A 19,061-nucleotide genomic window follows, 5' to 3' on the forward strand; every position below is an offset into this window, starting at 1 on the left:
GGAAATTAAAATTTATTTTTTTTATTTTAACATGGATAATATAAAAATATTTTTGCATGAACCCACATGTATAATTGATATAGTGCTTGCCTTCTTAATGAGTGGGGGAAGAGATGAAGGGATGGAGAGAATTTGGAATTCAAATTTTTAAGAAATGAATATTAAAAATAATATTTTGAAAGTTAGAAAAACAGAACAAAAATGAACCACAAGCAGGTCTATATATTGAGAAAAGACTTAAAATAAATATGTCATTAGCTAATTTAATCTTTTAAAAAGAGAAAAATAAAAGGTAACAAAGTAAATGAAAAAATAACAAAGTAACTGCACATGGTTGTTCCAAATTATATCAAAATAAAAATGAGACATTATGTGAAATTAAGGCATTTCCTCAAATATGTATGTATCCAGAGCTGTGATATATAACAAAACCTGAATAAATTGCCCTTCCTTTACCCTTTCTGTTGTAGACTGAAGAGCAAAACCTGACTCCACTATCCCATTATGCTTGGGATGAATATACAAAACCTTATTGCATGTGACTCTCTTCAGTTTCACATAACCTCACAAATGTCACCCTCCACATTCTGCTAGGGACTTTCAAGGCCAACTTTCCTAGAGAGATAAGCTGTGTTTTATTGTCCATTCAAATGTCACAAAATGCTGTTGATTGACTATGTATTCTAAGCAAGCTTGGAAAAGCTCCATAAACCTACAGCTTCCTGTACCCTAGGAAGCTTAAACTGCTACCAGCAAGCTATCTTCCTTAGCATACTAATATATTTTTCCCTTTCAATTTGATTACTCTCTTTATTCAACCTACAGTCAAGCAGATCTGATGGTGAGTGAGTTTCTTTGTGGGCTCTCAATGAATCCAGACTAAAAAATTCCCCAATATTGCCAAATATAGTGGTCTTTTCTCAGTCCTCACCATACACACTGATGCTGATGTATTTTTACACTGTTGATGAAATAATTTTCCTGTGCAGTTTTTCATCCCTTATATTCCATTATACCACTTTCTCAAAGTTCTCCTCTTACACATCTGGCTGATCCTTCTCAGTTTTCTTTGCTTGACCATAATCCATCTCTTTCTTCATTAGTTCAGGTTTTCTCAATGCTATTCTTTAAGCCTTCTTTATATATGTATCTATATGTATACACACATACATACATTGGGGGGAAAGAAGGAGGGAGGAAGAGAAGAAGGGGACAAGAAAGAGAGGGGAAGAGAGAGACAGAGACAAAGAAACAGAGACAGACAAAAGTAGAGAGACAGAGAGACAGAGAGAGAGAGACAGAGAGAGAGAGACAGAGACAGAGTCAGAGAGACAGAGACAGACACACAGAGAGGATGGAAGATAATTCCAAAAGTAAGGACCATAATAGCAGCAGGCCATGAGTAATATGAGAAGGGATTCTTGTAGAGTGTCAAAATTGAGCTAATTCTTAAAGGAAGCAAGGAAAAATGAAAGGTAGAGGTGAAGAGAAAAAGTATTCCAGCCATAGGGACCAACTAGGAAAAGGCAGGAGATAAGAAATGGACTGCCCATTTTGAGGAATAACAACAAAGTCTGTGTAGCTAGATCACAGAGTGCAAAGAGGGGAGTAAAAATGTAAAAAAAAAAAAAGAAAGAAAGAAAATGTGGGAAAGGACCAGGTTGTGAATAACTTTAAATAACAAAGGATTTTGTATTTGATGATGGAGAGAATAGGGAGTGATTGGTGAGTAGAAGGGGAAGGGCATAGCCAAATATTCTTTAATAAGATCGCTTTGGCAGCAAAGTGGAGATTAGAATGGACTGGGGAGTCCTTTGAGACAGGGGAACCAATTAGAAAATTATGTTTCAGTAATATAAGAAATACGTAATTGGGACACATGAATTAAAGGGTTAACTGAATGTGGAGAAGAACAAATAGGGAAGTGATGTTGAGAAGGGAGAAATCACAAGATTTGTAGGAAATTGGGTTTGTGGGGTAGAAGAAATTGAGGAGTCTATAATTGTGAGTCTGGAAGACTGGGATGCCCTTTGACCCTGAAATTCCACTTTTTATCTTAAGGAGTTCATTAGCATCAAGATAAAGCATATTTATACCAAAATGTTAATAGCAACATTGTTTGTAGTAGCAAAAAGTTGCAAACAGATGGTAGAACAAATTGTATTATATGAGTTTAATAGAATATAATGGAATTGTATTATACCATAAGGAATAACAAATATGAAGAATTCAAAGGAATTTGTAAAGATTTACATGATGTGATCTATAATGAATAAAGTAAATAGAAAAGAATGATATGCATGATGACTACAATTATATAAATGAAGAAAATTTTAAATGGTGACAAAACATGAAATCAGACAATATTGGTCCTAAAAATATGTTTTAAAGGATGTACTTTTCCTTCTTAAAAAAAATACTCAATTACGAGTGGTGCAGATACATTTACTATCATTCAAAATCTCTTATTTTATTCTGGTTTATATCAAAACAAAATAAAACAAAACATGTTTCTGGGAATTAAACTTTATGGGGTATTTACTTTTGAATTTTGGGCTTGTACATGTTGTAAATAAAATTTATCAAGAAAAATAAACTCTTTTTGGAGTTGGATGTCAGTCTTTTCCTGTTTTGTTTTAAAGGGAGTAATAGAAAGGAGGAATAGGGATGGAGATCAATTAAAGTTTAATTGAGGAAGTATCTGTGTTAATCCTTCAAAGGAAAGTGAAGTTTTTAAGAGGCAGAGATTGGATTGACTGAATTCACTGGGGATATGGAATGAGTCTTCAAGATTGAGAAGAGTCCATTTTGCCTGGAATATAAAGTTAGGGAAGGAGAGTAATGTGAAACTGGGAAAAGTCAAATGAATTTCAATAATACCTTATTCCCATAAAGTTCACAGGATTTTGAATTGGCAGAGATCTTAGGGGTTACCTAGCTCACCCTTCTCATTTGCAGATGAAGAAACCTTGGCCAGAAAGTGGTAAGGAACATGTCAGATTGTAGAGGGCCTTGAATGGCAAAATAAGGAATTTAAATTTTATTCTATAAACAATGTAAAGACACTAAGAGTATTTGGCTCAAGAACTGGTGAGGTCATCATGGTACATTATGAAGATTACTCTAGTGACTGTGTGAAGAATGGCTTAGAGACAGGAAAAACAGAGAGGTTTGGCAATGATAATAGAGAGGTAATAAGGGTCTGAAATTAGATGGGAGCAGGAAAAATGATTAAAAGGGAATAATTCTAGTTAGCATTTCTATAGTGCTTCAAGGTTTCAAAAGCACTTTACGTATCTAATTTGATTAGATATGAGAACTATTGTAGAGTTAGAAGGGACAGGATAGAAAGGGAGACAGGCCTCCTGGGAAGACATCCTGGCAAGTGACAAAAAATGATTAGTTAGAGCTTCTTTTCCACTCTTTGAATCAGGAACCCTGAAGGATAAAATATGAGAAATATGAAAAAATAATGTGAAATCTAAAAGCAGAAAAATTATTTCAGAACCACAAAAAAAAATCACATACCTCGTCTTTCCAGTCATAATTGAAAACATCTTAACTATAAATTGGCCCCATTATCTTCTATTAATTTGGAATTGGGGTGTGAGGGATGGGTATAACTCTCTCTCAACACACAGCCACTAAGTTTAAATCAGAAGAATAAACGTCTTGAAAAATAAGAAGCGGAGTATGACTAGATTAATGTGGCAGCTTTCTATTGTTACTATGTTTGGATCTCCTTAATTCAAAACTGATATATTATTTGGAGGTAGGTAGAGTGGACAGGAACCTTCACTAGCCCAATGAGTTATCAGATGTAATGTGTACTCTTTGGTTTCACTCCCAGAGTGAGACCTGCTACATCTCCCTTGAGGGACTTGGGTTATCTCTTCTTGGTTCAAGTTCCTATTGGTTATGATTTCCTTACTTTCAGCCAGTAGTGAATGATTTATACTTCAGCTCCATTCACATTTATTATTATTATTATTATTATTATTATTATTATTAAGATTAGGTCTCCCACTCATTGACTCTACCCCACTGCTGATCAACATGGAAACTTTGAACCTGTTTTGTCTCCTTAGGCAGCCTGGTGGCTCTTACTTACAGGACTTCCCATATATTGATGCTGAAATTAATGTGGACATTTGATCAGTTTTTGCCCCACTAAAGCTCAGAACTCTCAAATTTAAGTTACTTTAAATAGCCTCCTTAGTAGCAGGAACTATAGGCATGTACCACCACCCAGGTATTAATTAGCTTTTATAAAGGTATGTTTACTTCAAAATTATAACAAGAACAAAAGTACAACATCCACCAATGATTTACGGCACATATTTTTATGTACTACCTTGGCTTAAATTTTGCAATTTTTGCATAGCATTTCTCCCACCACATTTACGTCCAAAGAGAGCATTACTGCTGAAAACAAACAAACAAACAAACAAAATTTCTTATTTCTGCTGCTACTGGGCTGCATCCTTAAAGTCACTCCAGAAAGATCACTCTTGCCGCTTCTAGGTATCAAATCTTGGCTGGCAATAAAATCAAGCAAGTAGTCTAAGAATCATGGACCCTGGCTGGCTCCTGGGTTTTTGATGTGTACCAAAGTGAGAACTTCCAAGTTCATGTCCTTGTCCAAGAACAAACAAACAAACAGCAATAATAGCAACAAAGATGGAGGTAGGCAAAGGAGTTAGGCTTTTTTTTTTTTTTTTTACAAGCTCAATAGTAGACTTAAAGTGTAAGGGCCCAAGGCCTCTCTCCTTACCATACTATTTCATTGGATATCTTCAGCAAAGGAAACAAACCAGCAAAGTTCTTTAAGAGACAGTGTGCAGACAAAGAGAATAGCCAAGGCTCTGGTTGTCTAGTGCTTTTAGAAAGGATCCCCACCTTTGGCTCTGGAGCAGCATAACAGGTACTCTGTGTGAGTGCTAGTACCCATTTATACATAAAACTTTGAAGGCAGAAGGCATGATATTGTTCCAACCATCAGTGGAGATGAGCGCCAGGCATAGAAATTATAGCAAGAATGAAGACAATTATATATCACATGACCAGACCAGAAGTAGTAGGGAGAACCTAAAAATGAATGTCTTTGGAAATCCATCTCATTCTCTTTATGTGCCCTTCCTGACGGACATCTTAGCCTACAATAACTTGCCCCACCCTATTCTTAGCAGGGGGAGAATCTGCAAGCCAACAGTGATCATTTGGGGGGAATAGCAGAAACAAGAAACAAAACAGTTCTTTTTTTCTCTTTTCCTCTCCCCACATTGCCTCCTGGCTCTCTCCCGTCTCTCCCTCCATCCCACCAAGAGACTCATTTAGCCTCATGAAAATAGGAATAATTTTTGCAAAGCTAGAATTTTTTTCCCAAAGGTCCTAGAAAATAATGCATCATCTGAAAGGCTGAAGTGAAACAAGATGTTCACACTTAAGTATTAAACCTCTGAAGACCTTGCAGTCCTAAAGCTGTGGACCACTGCCTTGGAATGTAACTTTCAGCAAACCACTTTCCCTCTCTGTCTCAGTGCCCTCACCCAAACTGGGAAGAATATTAACAAGATATATCACAGGGGTATTCTGAAAATTAGTTCCCATTGATAATATGCAGGCAGCCCAGGAAGAAGAGGAGACAGAGGATGCTTTTTTTGGGCACCTTTCCACTGTTTTCACTTATTTGCTTTGTTTTCTGTTGTTTACCCAGCTACTTGAAGCTTCTCTATGTCAAATGTAACACCTCTGATTTAGAATTACCCACTCGAGGTTGTATTTTGACAATTCATTCAGCTTCTGAATCTCCCGGGAGAGCTAGAATCGCCCCAGAATGTTTATTCAAATAGCCCATGGGCTACATAGGGCAGCCTGTTAACATTCACTCTGTCTACCCTTCTCCTTCCAGCTTCTTTTCAGCTTTGCCAGGCCCACAAAAGACTCATCCTCTCTGCCTCTGATTTATTCTCACAGATAGGGAAAACAGGAAGGTCTTTTTTGAGACCATTTAGTCTGAACCCCCTTCATTTTAAGGGTGAAGGAACTGAGTCCCACAGAAGGAAAACCACTTACTATAGGTCACACACACACATAGTGATTGAGTTAGAACTGACACCCAGAATTCAACTCCCAGAAAGTTACTGCTCTTCTCATGACACCAGCCTGGTTGCTGCTAAGCTCACTTTTCCTTTCACCATATTTCCAATCTTTTATATGGGAATGTTAAAGCATAAAATAACAGGATCTCTTTAGTAAGAATGGAAGAGACTCATGCTTGGGCTACAGGAAGAACATGGCAAGGAAGCAATTGGAGCAGCAGCTCTCCTTTGCATTTTGTTGTAGAATCATGGAATTCTAAAGAAACATAAAGACCTTCTAGTACAGTCTACTAATTTTCATAGAATCATTGTATAGAAAGGGACCTTAGAAGTCATCTGAGCCCTATTTCTTGCCTCATGCTATAATTCCCTCTCTAGCATTCTTGGCAGAAGAATCATCTGATATCTACTTGAAAACTTCCAGTGACAGGGAACTCACTATTAAAATGCAACTTACTATATTTGGAGGGGGAATCTAATTGCTTCCATAGTCATACAGGGGAGTAACCCTCATGGAGAAAGGGACCACCCTTCTTACCACCACCAGTGTGGCAGACATGCCAGCCTAATTGGACAAACTGTGTCTGAAGCAAAAAGGTATCCAGAAGGGGAGGCAAGAGATAGATCCTATATTCCAAGTACCACTATTTTAACCATTACTTTCTCCCCCACCCTGATAAAGATAACTCAAGTCCCAAGAGCCCTAGCAATAGAAATGAACCCACCCCACCCTCACTACGCTTCATCAATAAATCCTGCCTTGATCCTGGTTCCCATGGTAATCAGAGAAGAGAACAATTCTGGAAGAGATGTGACCTGCCAAATCCCTCTGCAAGAGTTGCAGCCCATATCTCCTAAACAGCTGTAGCTCAGAGAAGGCCTAGGAAAAGTTCTCTCCACCAAAGTCCTTGCTAATATAAAAGGTTAAAAACAAACACAGAATTTTATTGAAAATAACATTGAAAATATCAATTGCTATGATTTAGCTGCTTCTCTGTGCCTTCCTATATGACTTAAAGTTGAAACCCATCCTATGTTCTATCTCCACCTATTAGCATGTGAGCTCCTAGAGATCAGAGACTGTCTTGCTTCTTGATTTGTATTCATAGTGCTTAGCACAGCCTTAGAAAACAGGAAATCCTTAATAAATGTTTTTTACTCATTCATTCAACCATGCATGCATATGTTTATTCATTATATAATTGTAATGTATTCTAAAGAGCAGGGGACAGCTAGGTGGAGAAATAATAGAGCACTGAGCTTGGAGTCAGGAAAACTCATCTTAGTTCAAATCTGGTCTTAGATACTAGCTGTGTGACCCTGGACAAATCACTTAACCCTATTTGCCTCAGTTTCCTTATTTCTAAAATGAGCTGGAGAAGGAAATGGCAAACCCAAATGGGGTCACAAGAAGCCAGACATGACTGAAAAACAAACAACAAAAACAATGACAACATATTGAGCAGACATATACTTCTCAATAAATCTAAACTTCTCTACTGTTAGCTCATGTCAGAACAAAGCCTGAGGTCTCATTGTCTTGGAACAACTTGCCAGACCTATGGCCCACATCCCCTGGAATATGCATCTGCAAGTTCTGCCTTTCTCCTCCCACTGGTAAATTCCTCCTGAAGCCACCATTTTGTGGAAGGGCTCAGACTGTCCTTCCCTCCCTTACTACCTCTGTTACTGACTTTCTGTACTACAAAACTGTGGCCTCCACCCCCTTCATCCTGATCTTCGGCTGCCATTTGTGTATTGTTTTCCTTACTCTATTAGAATGTAAACTTTTTGTGGGGACCCTGGTTAAAGATCTAGGCTAGAAAAGAGTTCTTGGGGTTACTCACAGACCAGGGAAAAGGCCAGGAGAACAATGACCACATTTCTCCTTAGATCACACCATCTTGGGAGAACTGAAAACTTACAGACCACCAGAACTAGCTCTGAAAACAACAGCATGAAAAAGCCTGAAGCTTGGCATGGTACCTCCATACCAGGTAAGCAAATCAGAACTTTAACACAAAGTTTAAAGGGTAGAAATAGGCTCAAAAACCAAGCAAACAACAGCAGCAAAAAAAGAACTTGACCATAAAAAGTTACTACAGCAGCAAGGAAGACCAAGATATAAACTTAGAAAAAGTCAACAATGTGAAAATAGCTACAGGCAAAGCCTCAAAGAAAAATGCTAATTGGACCCAATGCCAGAAAGAATTCAAAAAGGGTTTTAAAAACCACGTAAGAGACAAATAGGAAAAATGGGAAAAGAAAGTGATGCAAGAAAATTACGAAAAAAAGTCAACAACTTAGTAAAGAAGGCACAAAAAATACTGTTAAAAAAACTATAGGCCAAGTGGTTAAAAAAAAGGCACAAAAATCCATTAAAGAGAAGAACCCCTTAAAAAGCAGAATTGGTCAAATAGAAAAAGATATACAAACATTCAATGAAGAGAAAAGAAATGCTTAAAAAGCAGGATTGGCTAAATGGAGGGAAAAAATGTACCAAAATTTACTGAAGAAAAGAACCCCTTAAAAAGTAGAATTGGCCAAATAGAAGAGGAGGTACAAAAACTTCCTGTAAAAAAACAAAACAAAAAAAAAACTCCTTTAAAAGTAGAATTGCACACATTGAAGCTAATGACTATGATACATCGAGAAACAATAAAACAAAACCAAAGGATTTTTTTTAAAACACAAGAAAATGTGAAATATCTCAAACTGACCTAGAAAAATTGATCAAAGAGAGATAATTTAAGAATGACTAGACTACCTGAAAGCCACAATAAAAAAGAACCTAGACATATTTCAAGAAATTATCAAGGAAAACTGCCCTTATATCCTAGCACCAGAGGATAAAATAGAAATTGAAAGAATTCAACATCACCTCCTAAAAGAGATACCAAAATGAAAATTCCCAGGAATATTTTAACCAAATTCCACAGCTCCCAGATGAAGAAGAAAATATTGTAAGCGGTTAGGAAGAAATCATTCAAACATTGACCTATAATATGAATAACCCAAGATTTAGGAGCCTCTACATTAAAGGATCAGAAGGCTTGAAATATGATATTCAGTACTGCAAAAGAGCTAAGATTACAATAAAGAATTGCTCAGAATAAAGAAATACTCAGAATAACTGAGTATAATCCTTCAGAGGGAAAAATGGATATTCAGTGAAAGAGAGGACATTCAAGCATTCTTGATGAAAAGTCCAGAGCTGAATAGAAAATTTGACTTTCTAACACAAGACTCAAGGTCAAGCATAAGAAAGTTAGACAATAAAGAGAAATAAGGGATTCATTAAGATTAAACTGTTTACATTCCTATATGGGGAAATGATTTCTGTAACTCCTAAGAACTTTCTCATTATTAGGCCAGTTAAAAAAAGTATATCTAGACAGAGGGTATTTATTTTTTCTCATGAATGTTATATTTTCCTAGTAGCATGTTAGCTCCTTGAGGTCATAGACTAACTATTTCAATTGAGTTTGGATCTCTATTGTCTTACATAGGGTTTTGCATGTAGGAACGACTTAATAAAATTTTGTTGAATTGAATAAAATCCATACAATGAACATAACCATATCAACATTATCTACCTCACAAGATTATTTTGTGGAATATACTGCACAAAAATAAGGTCTTTTTAGTTATCATAAATCTTTCCATGGTCAAATAAATACTAAGAACTTCACATCAAGAAAATCTCCCTTTTATTATTTTCTCTCTACAAAGAGAAATTGGTTGGAGAAATCAATAGTAATCATTCTAAAGATTTGAATAGTGTAAATTTGAGCAAAATCTTTCAGGACACTAGGAGACTTTTCCTTGAGTGATCTGTATTGATATACCCTGACATTGGCCTAAGCCAGGACTATCAGGACTGATGAGTGCAGTTAATTAAGAATGGTAGAGGTGAAGTCAAGATTGTGACTTATATGTCTATATCTGTCAATTATTTGTTCACCAAGCATATCACTATTTGATATCCATGGGCCAGCTGTTTCCCAAATTCAGGCTAATGGCACAAAGGGGGCTTTAAAAAATCTAGTACTCAGGACAGTGTCTTATATCTTACAGCATCTTAATAAGTGTTTATTGGATTGGATTAAAAAATAGACTATGTTTCAGCATAAATATCTTCCTAGAACTGGAAATGTAACCCCAAGTATGTGCCAGTCTCTTTGACAGGATATTACTAATGATATGAAAATAATACCAGTTTATATTTCTATAGGGTTTTAAGGCTACAGTCCTCTTGACAGATTTATTCTTTTGGTTCCTTCCACTGACCCTGTGAGATGGGTAGAATAAGTATTACCTCCATTTTACACATGAAACTCTGTGACTGAGAGAAGCTAAGGAGCTTGTCAAAAGCACTTGACTAGTTAAGTGGTAGAGCCAACTCAGGACCAAAGCATTTAGAGTTTAAGAGGGCTGAGGTCACCTGGCTCAACTCACATTTTATAGGTGAGAAAAACAGGTGCCTGAGGGCTCGTCTGACTTGCCCAAGGTAGGACAGGTAGTAAGCAGAGGATGTGGAACCCGCATTCTCTAACTCTAAATGCATTGTCCTTTCCACTAGATGGTACCTCATCTTCAATCCCTAAGTCCATTGCTTTTTCCATCACAGCCAGCTATTCATATACATGGAGTTGCCTGCACAGACACCACCAAAAACTGTTCTATTTACTAAGCAAAACCTTTGCAATAGTTTCTACATCATAAAAAAAAAGAGTTAGATTAACTGTTCAGTGAGTTATTTCATACCTAAGGGAAATTCCCATGCCAAAAGACAAGAAGACATTTTTTGTGTTATTAATGAAAAAAAGTTTATTTCGAGTAACACTGTAGGGGTCTCTTATGAACTGGGTAATATATCTTATGAATTAAATAAAGACCTTTTATTTTCTAATTTATTTGTCTCTAAAACCAGGAGAAATCTTAAAAAACACAGCTAGTTCTTCTGAGATTTCCCAATTCTGCTAAATTCAGTAGCTAATTAACTCTGCATTAGCAGTTTGAAAAATGGACCACTACCCTATTCTGTAGGAGTATATAACTAAGCTTTCTGGGAAATACTGCAAATCTAGAAATCCCTTACTAATCTCTCATTAGCAAGTTTTTTGTTTTTTGTTTTTTGTTTTTTTTTTCTGAGCAAGCATTGAAGAATTCTAGTGATTATAAGGCAGAAAGAGATCATCAGTTATTTATGACCTTTGCATAGACTGCCAGTGTTTCTGTGCAAAATGCTAGCTTAATTGGCCAATGGAAAATCTCTTATTTGTGATTTGCATAGGAACATATGCATGTGTCCACTTGTGGTTTATTGGCATACTTGAATTTACGTGTGCATGGGGATTACAATTGTACATGCATTTATACCTAAGGGTATAAATAAATCACCCCCTTTTTAACCTTTATACCTTAACTGGGTGAAAACATCTCAATGAAGCAATCAATAATAAGCTTTAGACAAATTTTGAAAAATCTTTGAAAGCCAATTGATGAAGTGAAATTACCCCAGATGGGAGTCTTCCAAGTGGCTGAACCAAGTGGTTGATATCCCCTCTTGGTCTTATATGAATATATCAAGTTAGCTGGAATTGTGGAGAGTAGACTGAACACATTTTTCTATCTAAAAATCTCACTATTAGATTGTGAGAAGGGAAGGAGAAGCTTTACATTCAACCTTGAGTATACCTATCCCCATTTTGGTCAAAAGAAGACTTTGTGAGCTTCAAAACACAAAAGATTCTGGGCTTCCCTTCTCTCCCTGGGTGTCCTAAGTGCATTTCTGATTCAGCTTACAACAGTGTATGCATTGAGAACCAAGGACAGTTTGGGTGGTGTTTCATTATGCTTAAAGAGAATTTCTTAAGTACTGCTTGAATGGGAGAAAAAGATTGCCAGCAAGCTGGAGCTGTATATTTCCCCTTTGCCCCAGGTACTCTCTAACTTTGAGATAGCTTTCCCATGTGGCCTGTATATATTTGTGGAACATTATATCACAGAATTTCTTTTTTTGAGGGAGGGGAGTGTTTTTTTCCCAACTCTTCATACTGTACCACCTTGTTGCTTGTTGTTGTTTGGTAATTCAGTTGGTGCGAGTCTTCACAACCCCATGGACCATAGCAAGTCAGGAACTTCTATTCTTCACTGTCTCCTGAAATCTGTACAAGCTTATGTTCATTGCTTCTATGACACTATCTACCCATCTCATCCTCTCCTGCCCTCTTTTCCTTTTGCCCAGTATCAAAGACTTTTCTAGTGAGTCCTGTCTTCTCACGTGGTCAAAGCATTTAAGCTGCAGCTTCAGTATTTGACCTTCCAATGAATAGTCTGAGTTAATTTCTTTAAGTATTGATGGATTTGATCTCCTTGCTGTCCAAAGGACTCTCAAAAATCTTGTCTAGCACCACAAATCAAAAGCATTAATTCTGCATTGCTCAGCATTCCTTACAGTCCAACTCTTGTGGTCATACCTTGCTACTGGGGAAAAACAAAACAAAACAAAATAAAACAAAACAAAACAAAACAAAATCAGCTCCTACAGATCTTTGTTGGCAAGGCGATGTCTCTGTTTTTTAGTATGCTGTCCATATTTACCATAGTATTACTTCTAAGGAGTAAGTTTCTTTTGATTTCATGGTTTCAGTCACTGTCTTCAGTGATCTTTGAACCCAAAAATACAAATTCTGATGCTGCTTCCATTTCTTCTGCCTCTATTGGTTAGGAGGAGATGGGTCCCATTGCCAAGATCTTAGTTTTTTTGATGCTAAGATTCAAGTCAGCTTTTTAATTCTTCTTCACTTTCTGCCATCACAGTGGTATCATCTGCCTATCTGAGATTCTTGATATTCTCCTAGCAACCTTAAATCTGGCTTTTAATCCATCTAGCCTGACATTTTACATGATTATTCTGCATATAATTTAAATAAAAAACAGCATATAGCCTTGTTGTTCTTCTTTTCCAGTCTTAAACCAGTCTGTTGTTCCATGTTTGGTTCTAACTGTTGCTTCTTGGCCTGCATACAGGTTTTTCAGGAGACAAGTAAGATGATCTAGTCTTCCCATCTCTTTAAGGACTTTACACATTTTGTTGTGATCCACACAGCCAAAGGTTTTAGTGTAGTCAATGAAGCAGAATTAATTTTTTTTTCTGGAACTCCCTTGCTCTCTCCATAATCCAGCAAATGTTGGCAATTTGGTTTCTAATTCCTCTGCATCTTCCAAAACCACCCTGCTCTTCTAATGATTCTTCCTTCATATATTGCTGAAACCAAGCTTAGAGAATCTTAAGCATAACTTAGCTGGCATGTGAAATGAGTGCAATTATTCAGTAATTTGAATATTCCTTGTCATTGCTCTTCTTTTGGATTGTGATGTAAACTGATCTTTTCCAATACAATGGCCACTGTTCAGTTTTCCAAATTTGCTGGCATATAGAGTGCACCACTTAAACAGCATCATCTTTTAGGATTTTAAATAGCTTAACTGGACTTCTGGCACCTCCCTTAGCCTTATTGTTAGATATGTTTCTCAAGGCTCATTTGACTTTATTCTCAAGGATATCCGGCTCTAGATCAGTAACAATACTATCATGTTTATTAGTGTTGTTAAAATTTTTCTTGTCTAGATCTTATGTATATTATTGCTACCTCTTCTTAATCTGTGCAGCTAGGTGACAATGGATAAAGTGATGGGCCTAGAGTTAAGAAGACTCATTGTGCTGAGTTAAGATTTGGCCTCAGACAATTATCAGTTGTGTGACTTGGGCAAGTCACTTACCCCCATTTGCCTCAGTTTCCTCATTGGTAAAAATGAACTGGAGAAGGAAATGGCAAGCCACTCCACTATCTGCCATGAATTAAAAGAGGAGAGTGAAAAAGCTAGCTTGAAGCTTAACATAAAAACCCCAATATCTTCGCAACTGGTCCCATCACTTCCTGGCAAACAGAGGGAGAAGAAATAGAATAAATATCATATTTTGTATTCTCAGGTTCAAAGATCACTGAAAATGGTGACTGCAGTCATGAAATTAAAAGATGATTGCTACTTGGAAGGAAAGTTATGGCAAATCTGGACAGCATACAAAAAGCAGAGGCATCACCTTGCTCACAAAGGGCTGTAAAAGCTATAGTTTTTCCAGTAGCAAGATATGGTTGTGAGAGTTGTACTATAAGTAAAGCTGAGCTCCACAGAATTGATGCTTTTGAATTATGATGCTAGAGAACAATTTTGAGAATCTCTTGTACAGTAAGTAGATCAAATCAGTCTATACTTAAGGAAATTAATTCAGACTATTCAGTGGAAGGTCAAATATTGAAGCTGAAATTTAATACATTGACCATATAATGAGAAGACAAGATTCATTGGAAAAGTCCCCAATGTTGGGAAAGGTTGAAGGCAAAAAGAAAAGGGGATGGCAGAGAATGAGATGAACTGAAAGTGTCATGGAAACAATAAGCATGAACTTGGACAGACTTTGAGAGATAATGGAGGTTAGGAAGGCCTGACATGCTTTGGTTCATGGGATCATGAAGAGTCAGAAATGACTGAATGACTGAAAGACAACAAAAACAGCAACTTAAATTTTTATACTTCTATTAAGTCCTTGCCATTTTTGTCTTTTATCATGCCCATTTTTGCATGAAACATTCCCTTTATATCTCTAATTTTCTTGAATAGATTCCTTGTCTTTCCTTCCTATTTTTTTTTTTGGTATTTCTTTGCATTGCTTATTTATGGACATCTTATCTCTCCTTTCAATTCTCTGGAATTCTGTATTCAGTTGGGTATATCTTTCCCTTTTTTCTTTATCTTTCACTTTCCTTCTTTCCTCAGCTATATGTAAAGTTCATTAGATAATCATTTTGATTTCTTGCTCTTATTTTTCTTTGGAAAGATTTTTGTTGTTGACTTTTTTACGATTTTGCAAACCTCTGTCCATAGTTCTTCAGGCATTCTCTCTTCCAGATCTAATTCCTCAAACCTATTCATCCCTTCCACTTCATATTCATACTGGACATTATTTAGGGCATGCCTATTTGGTCTAATGTTTTTCCTTTCTTTAAGTCTGAATTTTGTAGTAAGAATCTTATGATCTAAGCCACAATGAGCTCTAGTTCTTGTTTTAACTGACTGTATAGAACTTCTCCAACTTTTGCTGCAAAGAATATATTAAACCTGATCTTGATATTGCCTCTCCAGTGATTTTCATGTGTAAAGTTGCCTCTTGGTTTGTTGAAAAAGAGTGTTTGCTTTGACCAACGAGTTGTCTTGGCAAAACCCTATTAGTCTCTGCCTTGCATCATTTTGTGCTCCAAGACCAAACTTGCCTGTTATTCCAATTATCATTTGATTGCCTACATTAGCATTCCAATCCCCTATGATGAATGTGACATCTGTGTGTATGTGTTATTTCTTAAATTTGTTACGGATTTTCATAGAAATTATCAGCTTTGCCTCTTTAGCATTAGTGGTTGGAGCATTTGGTTGTATTACTGTGGATTGGATTCAAAGAGACATCATTGTCATATTTGAGATAATGTTCCAATATTACTTTTTTCACCTTTTTATTGACTATGAGGGCTACACCATTTCTTCTAAGGGATTCTTGCTCAAAGTAGTATATGTAAAGGTCACCTGAATTAAATTCACCCATTCCCATTCATTTAAATTCACTGACATCCAAAATGTCAATGTTTAATTTTTTCATCTCCTGTTTGACTGGCTTATCTTGGTTCATAGATCTTACATTCCAGGTTTCTATGCAACATTGATCTTCACAACATCAGACTTTCATTTAGTCACCAAATGCACACACAGCTAAGTTTCCTTTTGGTTCTGGCCTAGCTGCTTTAGAGTACTGGAGCTACTTGTAGTTGTCCTTTACTCTTTCCCAGTAGTGTGTTGGATACCTTTTGAACTGAGGGTCTCATCTTTCAGTGTCCTATCTTTTGTCATTTTAATAGTTTCCATAGGGTTTTCTTGACAAAGATACTACAGTGGTTTGCCACTTTCTTCTCCAATGGATCACCTTTTGTCAGAACTCTCCAGGACCTCTCCACATTGGATAACCCTGCATGGCATAGCTCATAGTTTCACTGAGCTACACAAACCCCTCCACCAAAGTGATTCAGTAGTGGGTATCACCTTAGTGCATATATTTCTAAATGCCAAGTAAGGATAGCTGACTAAATCATTCTCACCTGATAATTTTTGGGGGGTTAAGGATCATACTTGTGCAAGCTTGAGCAGTTTCAATGGGAGAATCACCTCTAATTCTTCAGGGTTACCTCTAGAACCCTGAGAGAAAGACATAGCCAAATACTAGGACCTGACTCATCAGTGGGAGTGGGAGTTGGAATGAGGATATTCAGAGTAGATAAGTACATAATTATTGACTTTTGTCTAGCATTTTAAGGTTTACAAAGTATTTCATATACATATGTGATCACATTTGATACTACCCTATTAGGTAGTTAATACAGGAATTATTTTCTGATTTTGAGGATGAAGAAACTGAGGTTTAGAGAAGTTCCCTGACTTGCTCATGATGAGGCATCAGAGATGGAATTGGAATATGGCTTTTTCTGACTTCAAATCTGACGCTCTATTCCTCTGTGCACTGTGGTGCACTGTCTCTGTGAAGTATAGCAGTTCTTTCTCTCATTTAGACTTATTTGTAAGTATAACATGTATGTCAATATGTGCATAATTGCTTATTTCTAAATTATATACATGAACTGCTGTACTAATAAGTGTACATGTATAAAATCTACATAAAATAAGATAGAGAGTGTACCTGTGATCATTGGTATTGTGAACATTCTAGTGCACAAAATTCCTTTATTAATATGAGTCAGCAATTTATGGATATGGAAGGATGGTGGTCCTAGGACTATAATTTAATTTATATAGGAAAGTGATAGTGAGGAAACTCCCTTTAGTAATATTAATCAACAGCTGTTCTTCAATTCATTGCTTTTGAGAGTCACATTTCATTTTTCTATGTGAATGACCTTTTGGGAAATTCCAGGTATAAAAGAATAGGAAATCTTGTTCCTTTAAAAAGGACTACATATTTAAATCAGGGCAGCTAGGTGATGCAGCAGATAGAGTTCCAGGTCTGGAGTCAGGGAGACCTGAGTTCAAATCTGGCCTCAGACACTTACTGGCTGTGCAACTGTGGGCAAGTCACTTAACCCTTTTGCCTCGGTAAAATGAACTAGAGAAGGAAATGACAAACCACTCCGTTATCTTTGCCAAGAAAACCCCAAAAGCGGTCATGAAGAATTGGGCAGGACTGAAAACAACTAAAGAATAAAACATGTTTAAATTGAACTGAAGGTAGATGACAATAAGCCACTCTTTATTTCTCACCCATTTGTACTCCTTTGATCTTCTTCACCATATTCTCACATCTAATACTTTCCTCCCCTTTTTCAGCTTCCTTTTGTGTGTTGTTTTCCCTCATTAGATCATCATATCCTTGAGGGAAGGAATTATTTGTTTTTTTCTTTTTTTGAGGTATGTTCCTAGTATACAACAAGGTGCCTAATACTTAGCAGGTGCTTAGCAGTTAGTCATTGACTGATTGACTGGTTTTGTTAAGAACAGAGATTAGTTATTGTTACTCAGAAGTCTATTGCTGTTCCATCATGGAGTAAAGTCAGAGTTTCTCTTCTCCAGCTGAACTTCAAGGCCAAGAAAGAGGCCTTTACTTTAGGCTTCAATAAGAGGCTAGGGAGACAGGCCTCTAAGGTGAGAATATGAAAGAGAACCTTTTCCTTGGATGAGAGGTTATGATTTATTACCCTGCATATAAACATTGTAAAATAGTGGCCTGAAGTTTTTTTGAATTTACATTTTAAACAAATTTATATTTTAAATAAATGAATTATATACAAGAACTGCTTTACCATTAAGTCCATGTATTATAAAATTTACCCAAAGTAAGATAGGAATTGGATCTATGATCATTGGTATTGTGAACTTTAAGGTGACTAAAATCCCTTTACTAATTAAAGTCAGCAACTTAGATTTCCCTAGATCACTAGGAAGGGGAACAACTTGCCCAGGGTCCTATCACAGGCAAAACTTGAAACCAACGCTTCCTAGTAGTTTTCTAACTAGTATGCCGGATCACATCTTCATATTAAAATATAAAGGCAGAAATTAGAAATGGATGATATAATAATAAAATAATTCTTAATCCTCAAATCTTTAAAAAGTCACTGAAATTTATTGCATAGGATGATGATAAGGTTATTTAGGGATTTTAAAAATGACTGTCAGCTGTGGGGTAGATGGGTTGTAGTGGGGAAAAAAACTTAATGTAGGGGAACCAGTTAGGAAGCCATTGTAATCATCCATTTGAGAAGCGAATAAGGGTTGAACTGGAGTGGGGGCTGTGTGAGTGGAGAGAAGGGGACAGATGTGATCAATGTGGAAGTAGAAACTGCAAGACTTGGCAACTAATTAGGTATATGAATGGATGATGCTGAAGCAAAGTTCAAGGTAGAAGATAACAAAATGATTGTGAAAATGTGAGGGACTGGAAGGATGGTGGTAACCTCAAACATAGTAGAAAAGTTTGGAAGATAAGTAAGTTTAGGTGGAATAAATATGATATCTTAGATCCAGATCAAAATATACCCAGGCTTGTTCATCCTATTACTCATTCTTTCCCACCCAAAATGGTATAATTATCAGCCACAATAGTTCCAAGCCATTACCCCAATCACAAAGCCTACTCTGAGACTGGCATGTGCTATAGTTGGACAGAAGTTGAAGTTGAAGTTTTCCCAATGGCTTCTGTATTTGAGTTTAGGTTATAATCACCTCAGGGATGGACACAGCTCAGATATGGTGAGGTGGGCAGTTTGGACAGCAGATGGAAGGACTGGTATATTGAGAGATAAGGTGGAGCTTTGTTGGAATAAGCTCCAATATGAC

This window comes from Vombatus ursinus, unplaced genomic scaffold, assembly GCF_900497805.2.
Source record: "Vombatus ursinus unplaced genomic scaffold, bare-nosed wombat genome assembly UNPS02014841.1, whole genome shotgun sequence".
In the NCBI taxonomy this organism is placed as follows: Eukaryota; Metazoa; Chordata; class Mammalia; order Diprotodontia; family Vombatidae; genus Vombatus; species Vombatus ursinus.